This window comes from Phasianus colchicus, chromosome 8 (assembly GCF_987193195.1).
Source record: "Phasianus colchicus chromosome 8, bPhaCol1.hap1.1, whole genome shotgun sequence".
NCBI classification, from domain to species: domain Eukaryota; kingdom Metazoa; phylum Chordata; class Aves; order Galliformes; family Phasianidae; genus Phasianus; species Phasianus colchicus.
This window is the reverse complement of record NC_143443.1, coordinates 27,018,978-27,034,476: the sequence shown is the minus strand read 5'-3', so window position 1 is coordinate 27,034,476 and position 15,499 is coordinate 27,018,978. Positions and strand designations below refer to the sequence as shown.

Sequence of the window (15,499 nt, the reverse complement as noted above, 5' to 3'; positions counted from 1 at the left end):
CCAAATCTCTGTTGTAAGAGACTTGCTATCTCTGATGAAAAACTCAACAACTGAATGCAGTTTTTAAAATAAATAATTACATCTGAAACATCATGTATCAGTGTAGGAAATTGCACTAACAATCTGCAAAGCCACACATAAGTGGAGTATGTACTTAATGCTTAGTTCCTCACACATCAAAGCATGTGTTGTTGCTGGTGAGCAAAAGTGAAGTAAAAAAACATGCACAACCTTGGGCAAAATTGTGTTCTTGTATCTTGTGCACTCTGATCTGTTGGCATTAGGGATCTTCTGATCCATTTCACTATACACTGAATCACAACTTAAAACTCTATTAAGATTTTAAAAAACTCCACTAGAATTTAAGTAGATGTTAAGCAGTAAATATATCACACAGCTTTGACCATCACAGCTTCAGTGTTTTCCCCCTTTGTGCCTTCTCTTCCCCCTAGTTATTTCCTTTCTATTCATTAATCTCCCATCACTTTCTGCTTAATGTGTGTGATTGAACATAATTTCTGTCATATGGTGTCTCAGAGGTAGGTCTGGATGTGTAACAGATTGTTTTGTATTTGCCTGTCAGAGCACAGCATAGAACTGACAAGCTTTCAGTGTCTGAAATAATATTCACTTATTTTCAAGGTCCAGTGCTATGCATTGAAACAGCAGGCAATGTCTACATCCTGGAGGCTGCTCCACAGCCTATGAGGTCCAGAGATTTCTCTTGCTCACTCAGCTGGGTCATGGTCATGAAAGCAGCAGTGTCTTCCATGCTGTTATTAAAAGCTGGGTGCAGCTTCTGCCTTCCTGATAGGTTTGCGAGCTTTGCAGACATCAGTATCATTTGTCTGTCTCTTGATGCTGGTATTCAAGCAAGCCAAACTGGGACTATTCTGAAGCTGTTGTAAGAAAATGCTTTCTGAAAGTTTTGAAAATTTATTTTATATATATAAATATATATATATGTATATTTCTAACTCTTTTTGCCAAAATGTTATTTTAATTTTTTGTTGCCAAGCTTTTGGTTCAGTTCTTTCACATATACTGCAGTAATGAAGGATTTTAAAAATTATTTGGTGGAGTGACTGACAAAAGCATCGAGTCTTTTCATGATGACAAATCTTTGACAGGTGGAAGGTCAGGAAACAAAAAATGAAAGTGTTTTGGAAATAGATCTGTTTGTACATGTCTGTCTCTGACAAAAAAAAAAATACTTGTGTGAAATAGCATACTCAGATATCACTGTCATTCCCCAGTCTTGCAAAGAGCAACTTGCCTTTGGGTTCAGCTGAATACTGTGATTTTCACCTTTTTTGATGGAGAATTAGAGGAGAATGCTATACAGCTCTTTTCTGAGTTGTTTTTGATAGGGGAGTGTTTATTCCTAATCACTTCTTGTCCTTTTTCCTGGCCAGTCCCACTCTCCCATGTAAACACCTTGGAAGGAATATATATATATAAAAACTCCAATTAAATGCAAAGTTAGGTTGTTTAATGTCTTCATAGATATGTATTAATGTGCTAAGAATGTGGATTCATCCCTTCCAATCATCTTTCCTTGAACCCAGCTAATTTTTTAGGATTTTCTTGAACTGACTGTGATGCTGCATAACTGTGGGTGTTATTTTTTTCTTTCATGTCAATGAACTGAAGGAAATGAATAAGGGTAAATAAATATAGGATAGCTTTTAAAAGACAAATTCCAAATATATTGACAGCCAAATAAATGTTGATGAAGTAAGTTAATATACTACAATTATTGCTGTAATTACTTGCATTACTACAAATTTTTTAAGTGATTAGCTGAGTTTCCTCAGAAATATAGCAAGGGTGTAATTCCTCTATGTAGCCAATGGTGGAAGACTGTCTGCTAGGACTTGGCAGAGTCTAGATAAGTACATCTCTAATGAATTACATGTTGAATGGATCAACCAAAGTAAACCACATACAGAAGCTGCAGTCCAGACAAAGTATGCCAGTAAACATAACTTGTAAAGTTACTGTATCCTGAGAAGTTTCACCTGACTGAATTTGTCTCTGCTCTGTTGATTCGGAGATCAACTCAGCAAGATTAACATCAGGGTTCTCGTGAATGAAATCCTTAATGATTTGTTAAAGTTTGGGCTGTGAAACTTTCTGAAAAATTATTCTTTTTCCCCATGAGTCATTCACTGCTGCCCTCTGACCAGAGGGGCTGGGTGGGGGATTGCTTTCTGATTCTCAGAACAGGATGCTAATACTATCCTATTAAATGGATGACCTTGTGTCATTTTGCTGTTTCTCAAATATTCAGCGGGTCTTTTCTAAAAGATACCCTCTGGTGTTCTTGAAATTCAGTAGTGATATAAAATAATTAACTGAAGGTCAGAGACAGTTCCTGCTACATCTAATTTGTACGCAACTGTTGAGCAGAAGCTGCACGTGATATACATGCTAATGAAGATCCCCATTTAATACCATATTTTAAGTATTCTAAAGGTCCTTGGAGATAAGTGATAGAAATTTGAATGCTATGAACATTGTAAATACAAGCAGGCTACAGTTTGGTGCAGTGCTCTTGCCAGTTTGCTTAATGTGATGCTTGTGCTTATAATCCCTGAAGACATACAGTGCTGCACATGGATGTAGGCAGATGCCAAGTCCCATTCAGATCAGGTGCTGCTTTGGTGGTTCAGATGTAGCTGTCACAAAGGAAATGCATTTTATTTCAGGAGAAATGGAGAAGGTCCTTCACTCAACTGGAATTTCCCTTACTAGATTCAAAAAAGGTAATATTTACATTGACTGTTATGCCCAGCTTCCAATTAATATTTTAGTTTACGGTGTTGCCAAAGCTGAACAAAAAATGTTAATTTAGAAATGTTAACCTATTTGAGATCCCTTGTAAATCAGCATGACTCCAGAGACAATTTGTTCAGGTACTGGCTGTTGTGCTTTTTGAAATCTCTGTATGCAAACAAACACAGGACTTTTGTAATGCCCATTAGGAAGCATAATTTGAAAGCAAATATTAGCAAGAACATTCCACACTATAATTCAAGAGAGTTAAGGCAATAGGACTTCTATAAGATTGAATCTCACATTTCTTCAAACTATTTTAAAATTAAACATATTTACACTGTGTTAATAAACCAACTTGAGTGTTCCAAAAAGACTGAAAGTAACAAAGTGCATCACTTAATAATTACTTTTATTAAGATTTAAAAAATAAACTAATTGTTGAACTGGTTAATATTTAACCTAGTATTCAGCAAAAGAAACTCTAGAACCCAAAGCAAATTTTCCTGACCAGTACAAATAGGACATATTTTCACTGACTGGTAATCTATTGAATTATTTTGTTGGCATACAGGAACTCTTTGTCTTGGGTGGCATCTGAGACTGGGATTTCTAGATAGTGCAGAATAAGGGAAGACAATGGGAAGTTGTCCTTATCAGTTGCTAAGTGTTTAGGAAAGGGATATTTTTTCACAGGATAATAGCCAAGAATGGTGGGGGGGGGGAAAAAAAAGGAAGAACAGAAGCATTCTGAAACAAACATCAAGGCAGAAAAGAAGATAAATTCTGACTGCTTTTTCCTAAATCTTTGCAATGCTTTAGTCAGTGGAAATGAAAATCATAAAGCTCCTACCCTGTGATTAGCCCAGGTTTTCTCTGAGCATTTCAGCTCCAAACAAATGACCAAGTGGAAAGCCAAAGAGGGACTGCTCCATTTCATATTTGATTCCCAGTGTAGCTGACATCTGAACAGCCTAAGTTTACAGGGGTTAATCCAAGGCATATATATTTTTTAAGGGGGGGGGGGAGGGGGAAAAAAGAATCAGGGGAAACAGCCGGCCTCTTTCATTACTGCTTCTTTGGTCTCTTTCCTTGACCCAGATGACACAGGAAGATATAGCAGGCAAAGATAAAAGTGCAGGAGCACTTTTTTTTTCAGAGAAGAAACTGTACTTTCTGGCAGCAAGACAGCAAAAATGTCTGTGGAGTTGTTAGTCTTTTATTTCCTTCTGTTGAATGTAATTTGAAGTGAAGGCATAGCCAGTGCTAGTTCACTGACATGCCTTTAGAAATATGTATACTCTGTACAAAACAAGGGGAAGAAGTGAAATGTTTCCATATCTGAAGTGAAAAGGAAGTCTGTGTTTAATTCCATCCAAGGGAGGTCCTTTTACATGACTGGAAGATGTACAGAGAAGTTATGACCATCCAAAGAGTAGGAGCAGAGCTGTGATTCACCATGTACTCCTGGGAGTGTGCCACCCAGCTGTAAAAACAAGATGATTTTACAATATTAGATCCATTTCTTTTAATCTTGTGTGACAGTGCAGATGAGCTTTAGCTCACAATCCTCTTTCCTGGCAAGAGTGGGCAAAAATCTAGCATCTCTGTTGGATGGGAGGCTCAAAACTGAATTCCGGTTTAACTGTGTACCCTTGCATCCACCCTGAGGTATTTGTATAGGTGTTTGAACCTGGTCTCACAAGAATTTCTCATGCAGGGTTTGCTCACTGCAGTGCTAATGCTGCCTTACCTCAGGAAAAAAAAGTTTATTGTGTTGATTGTTTGACACTGAGCTATTGGAGCAGGTCCAGAGGAGGGTTATGAAGGATGATCAGAGGGTTGGAGCACCTCCCTTATGAGGACAGGCAGAGAGAGCTGGGGCTCTTCAATCTGGAGAAGAGAAGGCTCCAAAGGGATCTTAGAGCAGCCTTCCAGTACCTGAAGGGGCCTATGGGAAAGCTGGGGAGGGACTTTTTAGAAGGGCGTGTAGTGATGGTACAAGAGGAAATGATTTTAAAGTGGAAGAAGATAGATTTAGACTAGATATTAGGAAGAAATTCTCTACTGTGAGGGTGGTGAGACACTGGAACAGGTTGCCCAAGGAGGTTGTGAATGTCTCCTCCCTGGAACTGTTCAAGGCCAGGCTGGAAGGGGCTGTCAGCAACCTGTTCTAATGAAGTGAAGTGTCCCTGCCTATAGAAAAGGGGTTGGAACTAGATGACCTTAAGGGTCCCTTCCAACCCAAACCATTCTATGAATCTACAATTTGTTTTTCTAGTGCCTGTGTAACATAGGTAACTTCAAAGAACTGACCACTTCATACCACGGAAAGTGAGAGGAGTGCAAAACAGTTTGTGAGTTATCCCAGGTAAGTTATCTTCCCCATTCTAAGGAATTATTTACATTTTGTCCATTAAGCTGGCATGATATTGCTGTTGGATCTGTCTTGGCTAGTGATGATATCTCTCTGGCTGTTCTGCAGGTCAGTTCAACCCAACCTCGTTCGTTGCAAAGGGAGGAGTTAACAGCTCTCTGTTATCACTTGTAGCCAGCAACAGTCAACAGATGTTAATTCTTTATGGCATGTATCTGAAGAATACTTAGCAATGTAAATACAGTGTAACTTCAATATACACATGACAAAAGCATGAGGAGGGACAAAAGGGTAGCTTTTATGAAGCTTGTTGAAGATGGTATATATAAGATGAACATCCTGAAAGGAAATGAATGGTTTCATTCAGCTTTTTGAAAAAATTAAGTTGATATATTTTATTTAATGTAGTGGTTTTTGTTAATGGTTGTTCTTGGAGGTAATTTAGTGGGATACTGAAAGAAAAGTAGTACAGCACCCATTTGGACACCCTCAAGGTCTTTCAGGCATTAGGCTAGGAGATTCTCCATTTCAAAAACCAAAAAATAAGGGTCAGGAATGGCAAACCTAGTTCTACAAAAGAGTAAGTTTTAAGATGAATTCCTTGAAAATCAAGAGTAATGAGCACCTATTACTTCAAAAGCTTTTTTTTTGCACTGATTTGCGCAAGATGTCTTGGAAGATGCTGCTCAGTAAACTTCTGCAGCATTTATGAGTATTTTATCATGCACATCTCACTGTTATGCAGAAACTAAGCAGCAGGTGCACAGATCACTTCCTGTCTCAGCCCTTGATCTCAGTTAAGTGTGTTATCTGTCAGTTGAATTTCTCTTTCTTCTACCTCTACAGAAGAAACAGAGAGTCTGAGGGAAGAAAAGATGATTTTAATTCAACATGTCACTTCACTTCTTGATTAGTCAATCATCTTAGTAAGTGCTTTATTAAGGAGAATACCCCCTCCACAAGTCACCAAATGGTGCCTGGCTTATAGAGGTGATGCTGTCACCAGCAACACCAGGCAAGCAGTTCCTCACACCGTTAGATACTCTTTGTAGTCATTCTTCATAGCACGAGAGAAGTAATGTAATCCTGGCTTATACAGGCAAACATCAAAGGAGTAATCTCAAATCCTATCGCAACACAGTGAATAATCATGATGAATTGTGTAGGCTGCTGGAGATGTCACCTTGTAAGCAACTGAACACACCAACGAGTGAAGCAGGGATACTTCAGCATCTTGCTCTTTTACAGCATGGGAGCACCCCACTGATCTGCTGGCTTATACAGAAAGGCTCATGTGACGTCCAGCCTGCATGAGCCCTGGAGTTTTATGGTCAGCAGCACTGGTAGGACAAGCAGTGCACCTATCTGGAGGTAGAACTGCTGGGGAAGGAATAAGAGGGAGATATGCATGTCTGTGAGAGGGACAAGGATGGAAAACCGAAGGAAAAGAAAGGAGAATATAGCAGAACTTTGTGCATGTCTGCTTTGTGGGGAGCAGCTGAGAGAAGGCGAAGGGAGAGTGAAGCAGGGAGAACTGTGTTTGCAAGATGCTAGTGAGCAGTAGTGGTTCATAACAGGCAGTGCTGGAGACTCTCAGAGATCCTGCACTGAAAGCGATGTAAAGGAACTCACGGTGAGACTGGAACAGAGCTTCACCATGAATAAATCAGCACCTATCTATTGCTGTTCCCTAGGAACAGGATGATGCGGTATGCTAGGGAACACACTGTGCTCTGCTCTCTTGTACTAAAGACTGAGAAAGTCTCAGAGCCAGACAAGGCTAGCACTCTATGATTTCCTAATCAGAGCTAAAATTTAATTTGAGTTCTTGAAAATTAAGATAGAAAGAGTAGAGCAATTGTCATTTTGGTTTAGACCCAAGGTCTAACTGGCTGCTCATCTGTAGCTATGCTGGTTATTTTCAGAAGCTGTGAGAAAGAAATAGCTTTGCAGATGACAGGTAGCCTAACGTAGTCAGGGAAAGCTGCACAATTAAGCAAGTTTCATGAAAATCTTAGCTACTTTGGAAGAATTTTGAGTAACATTAAGATCAAGATTTTAGTTCAAGTCATCATAGAAGAGTTTGCTATAGAGAAGTTTTTTCTAGACTTGAAGGATGATGGCTTATAGCCTTAATTTTGTTTATTCCTTCTTACATAACCACAAATGCCCTCATTAGCCTCATAAATGTCTAAATATCTTTTGAATGCTACTAAACCCAGCCATTCCTTAGTAGCCCATGGACAAAATAATTCTTTTTCACCAGAGTTGCAAACCTATAATGTTAGTCACATAGCATTTTCCTCTTAGGTGGGCCAGAAATATGCCTAGTGCTCTGTATCATAGTCAACAATGATTATTGAATGGTTTCAAAAATTTAGCTTTTGGAAAATCTCTGTGTTGAAATCTCTATAGCCCTTCCACAAGAGAAAGAACAGAAAATATTTGAGATCTATTTTATGTGGTGGTTTATGACATCTCTTCTAAAATTTCTCCATTTCTAAAGATGTACCATTAATTTCCGTGGAAAGACTCCTGTTAAGCACAGAACCAGCTCCAAAACTTGTTCTACTTTCTGTAAAGATGAGGATTTGGTGCAGTTTTCTACCACAATATAAATTTATTTTGTAAGTTTAGCTGATCAGTGCTGTCCTCTTCTAGCTGAGATCTGTTACTAAACCCAATTAAGACCAAAGCATCTTCGAAGTCAGTGCTGTGGTATTTATAGAAAGTCAAAAGAAGACAGAGTGCTGCTAGATAATACATCAATATAAACAATGCTTTTCAGAAATACTTGCTTTAAATTCAGGATTTTAAGGAGATATTCAAGGTTATAAGTATTTAGCTGCTAGCTGTCTGCCTCCCTCTCTCTCGCTTCACTACAGTTATTCTGAGGTGGTTGGGCACCTGTGGGTTCAGGCCATTTCCATATGGTGATCAGATTGTATGGATTTCAAAATGTTATGTTAGGCTGGCAGACCTGAAAACTGGGCCATCGGTCTGACAGTTCTGGCCAGAGATACACTTTTATCTTCCTCATGATGTGATCTAGACTGAAATTCAGTGCTTGTCACGGAGACCCTCCTTAGCAGCCTCAGAAAGTAGAAGAGCTGTCAAATATGTGACCATGATACCAAAGCTTTGTGCATACCAGCGGGTCTGAAGAAAAAACTGGCAGCACAGTTATACACATGGCTTTGTACTCTCTCCCTGCTCTCTGTACACGCAGATGCTGTGGCTGAAGTGCTGTGTTTTGGCAGATGACAGAGACACAGAGGGGTTTGTAGACAAGAAGCATTGTGGTGCTAACCAACAATATGAACTTTTCCTTTGCTGCCATGTTTCACAAATGCTTACTCACTGTGCTTTTCAGTCAGAAAAGTAAGGTGTTCTTGTCTCTTAAGTGCACAAGTTAGTAGTTGATCTATACCCAAAGTTTAGATGGAGCTCCAGAACAACTAGTTGTTCAGAGGCTTGCTGATTAAAGACATTTTTGAATTTGTGCAGCTGTTATCAAAAGTGGCTGATGCACAGTTCATAGAATTTTCATGTTTGGGTTGGATATCCTTTACTAATTTTGGCTGTACTGTTTGAGATATAGGTACTGCCTGTACCTCTTCCCCATCAGCAGGAGGCTGCTGACTTGCTGTTCTTGCCATGTTGGAAGGAGAAGGGCAGAGATCTCCCAGTCCTGCATCAGAAAAATCAACAGGGCTAGGATAAGCATCTGGGCCTTCCAGAAATTCACTGGGCTTATCATAGGTGAATTCAGGGTTGCACATGTACCCCATTGGCTGGAAGCACTGCAGAGATGCAGCCTAAGCAGGAAGCACGAACAGACTTTAGGGAACACTGCTCCCTAAAACCCACTGCTGTGCTAATCAAGGCAAATGGTCATCAGCCACTTCATAATGTTCCTAGACCCTGTAGCTCATCTAAGATGGGGTTTTACTCCAGAAAACACAGCATGAGAATGGGATCACATGTTCCCTTATCACCCTTAACATGGGAAATCTCTCTCATGTGTTCATTGAGATGTGCACAATTTGGTCTGCTAAGCTTGGAGAGGAAGGGCTCATGGAAGTGAGTACAAGGGTCTCAGCCTAGTGCTGATGCTTTGCCGAGGCTCCTCTGACACCTCTTTAAGCTCCTTTAGGGACTGCTGTGCCCCAGAGACTTCCCCTTTAAATAGAGCAGCATAGCTATAATTTTTTCTGGCAGCATATATTCCACTTCACAAAGTCATACCACAGAATGCTGGCCTTTATGGTTCCCCTGAGTTTCCCTCCATTAACCATAACAAAATGTCATTAACTATTTAGAAAGTGCAGCTTCTAAACACACTTCCAGTTTCACAGTTTTTTGTTACATCCTAAAATGTAAAGGACAGAAATGATTATTTAAAAAAAATTGGTTTTGAGGTAACACATTACTGGAGTCATTTCAAATCATTTGAAGGAGTCACTTGGGAAGACAGCCTTTATTATTTCCCATGCCAGTAACTAAGGAGACAGTATAAAAGGCAAGTGATTGAACTGAAGCAAGAAATATGTTTCCAGGTGTTTGCAGATGATGTTCTAAATAATGTAGTAGCTGGGAACAGTGCGTTATGCAGTCATCCAGGAGAAAAGTGAAAATTGAGGGTGTGCAATTCCCTTAGCTACTGTTCTGCTCTTGCTGATGTTTACATCAGTGAAGAGGTGGAATAACGCAGTGACGAATCTGGCCATGTGTGCCTATTGCTTTATAATAGTATATATTTCCTGTTGGAAAAGGCTCAATGGAGAGGCCTTCATATTCTGAATTCTGATTGTTTATTTCTGTATGTAGGTATAATTTCAAGTTCCTTCACTTGATCAGCTACATTTGTAAACATGATTTTTTTCTTTTTTACTTCCAGGAGGCCTTGTCCTTTCCTAAGTATCACATATATTTTCAGTCCTGTTGAACGTCCATTTTTGTTCTTTGCTTTGGCTGCCATCTCCATTGAACTTGTCCGTGGTTCCTCCATGGATCTGTGACAGCTGTTTTGAGAGCTGCCACTAGGAGCTTGAGAGGGTGGGCTGTCAGCCAGCAGAGATGTTAATTGGGACCATTGTTATCAGGAAATAATGTGATGCAGTCAGTGCTGCTTCAGTGCAGTCTACACTGTTGCAGGTACAATAGCTTATGGCTGTAGAGATTCATATTAATTCCAAACCATTTGGGTAATAGAGACCTTTGTTTGCTTTAAATAGGAGATGGCAGTGATGTTATAGGCTATGAATGGGCAAAAAAAAAATTAATACATATGTGCAAATTACTAACCCACTTCTAGTTTTCTATACAGTTAATTTTACTTTGATCCTTTTCTGTCAAAAATTTTTTTACAGATAGAATAGAAAGTTCTCAAACATGAGTATCTATTGCTATTATTAGTCAAAGAGGTCATCTGAGTATGTTTGCAGATGATTTATGAGCAGTGTGCTATGACCAGAGCTGTTAAAGGTTTTATACAATTTGCGGGAAAATAGTATTTTTGTTTAAAGATATAAAAAATAAATTTTACCTTGTGTCAGTTACAAAGAATCTAAGCTCCTAATAAAATTGAGATATTCAAGCTGTGAGATAATAGAAGCTTTGAAAAAATACAATTTCATATCCTAGTCATTTCTAGCAACAATGGGACATCTGAATAAGAAAAGTTGTGTTATATCAGTTTGTGGATATTTTTGAGACAGTTTCACCTGCAGTGAGAGGCTGGACTCCCGAGGTTACTTCTGAACAGCATTTATTTAGCTGTGGGCTCAGAATATTTGAGATTGCCTCCATCAATTGCCAATTCTTAAAAATTTGAAATTCAGAATTTTTCTCTCCAAAAGTGACCTTCTCTTATGAAATATTGAAAATTCTCCAGAATAAAAGTTCTGAAATTTGCTTATCCTATTTCCTATAAGAGCTGGTCTGATTGTGTAAAGAAATCATGATCGTGCATAGATACACTGTATATATTTTTATATATACATATATACATTCATTGTATTACTTTTTAAAATTGTTGTTGTTATTTTTTTGGATAGTCAGTTCTTTATGAGGTCACCTCAGTGCAGGTTTACTTGTTAGGCACATCACACGTGGCTGATGTGGCAAAAATGTACTCCATTCATCTAGTGCTCTGTTCGTTGCCAGTTTAAATATCTGACAAGAACCTAGAGGTTGGAATAGGCAGATGTCCTAGTCTTCCCTCTTCTGGTGTTGTAAGCTGCACCAGTAAATTGAATAAATGATTGTTTTCCCATTTCTAGAGGGATGGTCTTCTGATCTCAGTGATGATAGGTTCCCAAGACCCTGCTGGTGATGGGCTCCCTGAGGTCAGAGTGCTCCCTTTGGTGTGCAGGAACAGAATTTGCATTACGTATTTTGGAGCTCTTTGAAGAGACCAATTGAAAATTCTGTTCTCAGAAAGAGGCTAAAGCCATCCTTGGTGTTCGTGCCTTCGTAAGAAAGAGATGCTATTTTCTTTAAATGTAAGGAATTACTTGGACCGATGTTTTCATAGACATTCATTTGATTATTAGAGAAAACTGAAAATATCAGACTTGAATTACGCATGGTTCTAGGCAGCAATATCATTTTCCCCACTTAAGTATGCTTTGTTAAGCATATCTTCATAGTTGTCTCCTATTCTAGTGATGTTCCACTGTGCATTTCAATTGATTTTGGACCCATACCAAATGATTTTGGACCTTCACCCAAAAGTGTTATTTTCCAAATGAGCTGCACAAAGAAAATGCAGTGTGTGGAGACTACACTTAGTCTTGTTGTATGCAGGTCAGATTTGCAGTTGTGCTTGTATCTGTAATAAAGTGTAAACATACTTGAATGTCACTTATTTGACAAAATCTGGTCTTGGATCTTAAAGGAAAACTGAGGTCCCTGCTCACATTTCCAGCTTGTGGATTACTCGGAGGCTGTCATAATTTTAGGAAATCCTGTTTCTTTCTCTGTTTTAGTGCAACATTTTGCACACCAACCATAATTCTGACTGTATAGAAGCAGCAGCAAAAGCCACCGTTGCCTTTAAAATGATAAAAGACTACAGACAAACTGCATTGATGTACTTGAGTTTGCTGTTTACATTTCTTTTCATGCCTGCTACAAAAACATTTTAAGTCAAGATTTGACACATATCAGTGACAGTGGCAGACTGAAAAATACTTGAAACACACGAAGTGGCCTGAACTCTTTGCTCTACAGAGTCAGGCTTTGATGTAACTTCTGAATGGTGAAAGATATCTCAGTAAACAAAATCATCCACCTGCACAAGTGCCCGTGGGCTGAGGGATTCTGCTTCTGATTACACAGCTCCAGTGTCCTCTGAATCTGCTCCCTCTTCTAAATCCATCTGCCTTCCCTTTCCAAGCTTATGTTTCATGTGGATCAGTAGTTCTGTTAAGAAGATATCTGATAGACTTCAGAAGAGTCCTTGCTACACCCTGACAAAATGAGATGTTTGTTAAGCTAGAGGAGGCAGGAGATAAGGCAATGAGAATGTAACGCTGAAGAGGCTATGTGAATGTGAAGAAAAGGGTTAATAATTGGAGACCTGTTGCTGCTGGTGTGTATGTGGCAGAGGATGTCTACAAGTAAGGCTGCTGAACTGTACTTCATCCATACAAGTCAGTTCTAATAATTTCTGACCTAACTATTGGTTATTTGATACCAGTTAAAAGAAAACAAAACAGGTAAACTGCATGGTGGTCCCTTTTACTCTATTTGTTTTCTTTCTGGGGGAGGAACCTGATTTTGCATCAGAAATAACATGACTTTGTAGGAGCTTAAGTCCTTATTGGTTAATTTTATTTTTTTTCAGGAGTGCAAGTAAATATTTGTTGCTTTCCCAGGAACAGAAGAAAAATCCTACGAATATTTGTCAATGTTGTGCAGAAAGAAAATGTATATTACCACAGGTCATACTAGTCAGGGAAGTATTTACTTAGCATTCCTGAAAGTAAAGCATGACTAACACAGGTGTTATTGTGGTCATCGAGGCTGACTTTTAATTGGGCTTTTCCCAAAGGTCAAAGTCTCTTCACTGGCTCAAACTTACAAATAGCAATTATGATTTACCTTGTGCATGCACAGAATGATATCAACAGAAAATGTGTATTTTTGGAACTGAAAAGATCTGCTAAAAGCCTCAAATAAGTTTAAGCATTACTAAAAAGAAATGCGTATAAAAATGTAAGCAGTAACAAATTCTGCAAGCAGTTACAGAATAATCTAGAGTATGTTTTAATTGTGTTAACAGAAAACAAACTGGGAGGGTGTGGGAATTTGAAACTTAGAAGAAATGTTGTCTAAAGAATGAACAAATGCAGGAAGTGAATGAGCATGAATTACACTTTTTCTGCCTTAAAACTGGAAAGATTGAGTACATGGAAATCCATACTTTATATGTACCATACTTTCAACTTTTCACATACTTCCACTATTGTCATGTTCCAGTTCTTTATATGATAGGTGAATGATGTTTAGCTGCCATTACGGTGCCCTGAAGACTCTCACCAGTCAGTGCATGTGTGAGCTTATCAGATTTCATACTGAGCACAGACCCTTCAGAGGCTATTTTTTTTTCTAGGTTTCATCACTGAAGTTCAGTAAGACCCTGGACCTTTCCCTGAATCTACTCTCTGCTTAAGTTTGTCAGGCTTATTTTTATTATTTTGTCTCATTATGGTTTGTTCTGTAATGAAAAATGAATATTTGGTAGACCTTGATTTCAGGCAATAGCTGTAGAGCATCTCACTAAACAAATGCATGATAATGATTATAAAAATGAGAAATATGACACCCACCAATATCCAATATGATATTCCTGTGCAGAACATGTCTTTTCTGACTCTGTTGTCAGGAGCAGAACTTCACTCCTTCAATTCCATTTTGTTAAAAGGAATCTCAAAATTGCATCTGAAATGTGAGAACATAAAGTAGATGTGAGAGAGGTGATGAAGAAAGAGTAAACTCATTAATTCTTTAAAAACTACATCTGGCTCACCAGACCTCTGTGTGATAAATCTGCCTTGTGTGATTTTCATCCTGGCCTTTTCCTTCTCTTCAATTTACGAACTTTGATGTGCTCCTTTACTGTGAAAAAGAAAAAATGTGCAAATTATTTCACTGCAGGTTTTTTAATTTCGCTGGCATCTCTGTCCCAGTCATGCTGAGACATTCAGCTATGTTTCCCTGCCTTCCCTGCACTAGATTGCTCTGAGGCTATAGCTACAGGAACAGATGCTGCAGGGTAGTCGCAGCTAAAGAACTTTCCTTCTTTTCCTATTGGCTTATAATTCCTCAGCCTTGTCCAGATTTTTCTTTTTTTTTTCTTCCTTCCTTTTGTTTTCTACATAACTTTCAGAAATCTCAGTTTCCTAACCTAGTTCCCAATTTACCAGCTTAAGACCATATTAAGAATGGATGCCTTCCTGTCCCATTACAAACTCTGTGCATTCTTTCTTTACCATGCAATTCAGCATGGATCTGCCACACTATTGCAATACTTGCAATCATTCTTCTCACAATTCGGCATGCTGTAAAATCATTAGATAAATTAGAATAACCTTCCAGTGATTAGACTTGCTGTGCAATTACCCCTAGAATTACATAATCAGTCACATGCCAGGTTTGATTTTTGCTTTATGTTGTGGAAATACGGAGTACCTAGGCATCTTCTCCTGTCAATGCTTGTACTCCTTCTACAAGACCAGCAGCATTCACAGATGCATTATGATAGCTGCTTAATGTGTCGCTTGTAGGCGTCATATTGTTATTGCCTTTCATATGTTTAAGATCAGCCTTGAAAAACAACAGAAGTCAGGAGATATAGAGTCACAAGATCAGTTTCTGAAGATGCTCACATGGTTTTGAACACCAGGCAGGAGAACTGGATGGAAGTGGCCAGAACAGGCATTGGAGTGCCAACATTAAGTCAGGGTGCTTGCCAGTATTCCCAAGGATAAAGCTTGAGAGTACAAATGGTTTTATCCTCAAAATTATCTTAATAGCAGAGTCACTTAAGAGCCAGTTTCATACAGGCAGGTGTGAAATCAGACTCTAGAGCTATTCTTGTGCAAAGAAACCCAATGATTTTTAGTTGAAAACATGGTTCTGAAGGGCCAAGTGATCTAGCTTCTAGCCTATGCAGTTTCTTTTTTTTCAGGGCAGAGGCTTAATTGTCCCAGACTATCTAGACCTTTAAGACCACAGGGCAACTGAAACTCCTTTAAAGCGAATCAGAAATGTTGTATCACTGAGATTACTGGAGAAATAACTAATCCTGTTTAAAATACTACACGATTAATAATC

The 15,499-nt window shown here is 38.7% G+C and overlaps 1 long non-coding RNA gene across 3 annotated transcripts in view; it reads left to right on the top strand.

Moving 5' to 3' along the window:
* LOC149917096 (uncharacterized) overlaps window positions 1–14,173 on the top strand; it is a 51,246-nt gene extending 37,073 nt beyond the window's left edge. For 2 of the 3 annotated variants that reach the window (XR_016468580.1, XR_016468578.1), the window contains exons 2-3: window positions 5,060–5,149; window positions 13,008–14,173. This is a non-coding gene — a long non-coding RNA (uncharacterized LOC149917096). Of the gene's footprint in view, window positions 1–5,059; window positions 5,150–5,263; window positions 5,439–13,007 lie in introns of those variants that run through there. The other variant, XR_016468579.1, reaches the window with a different exon arrangement.
* The last annotated feature ends 1,326 nt before the right edge of the window (window positions 14,174–15,499 follow it).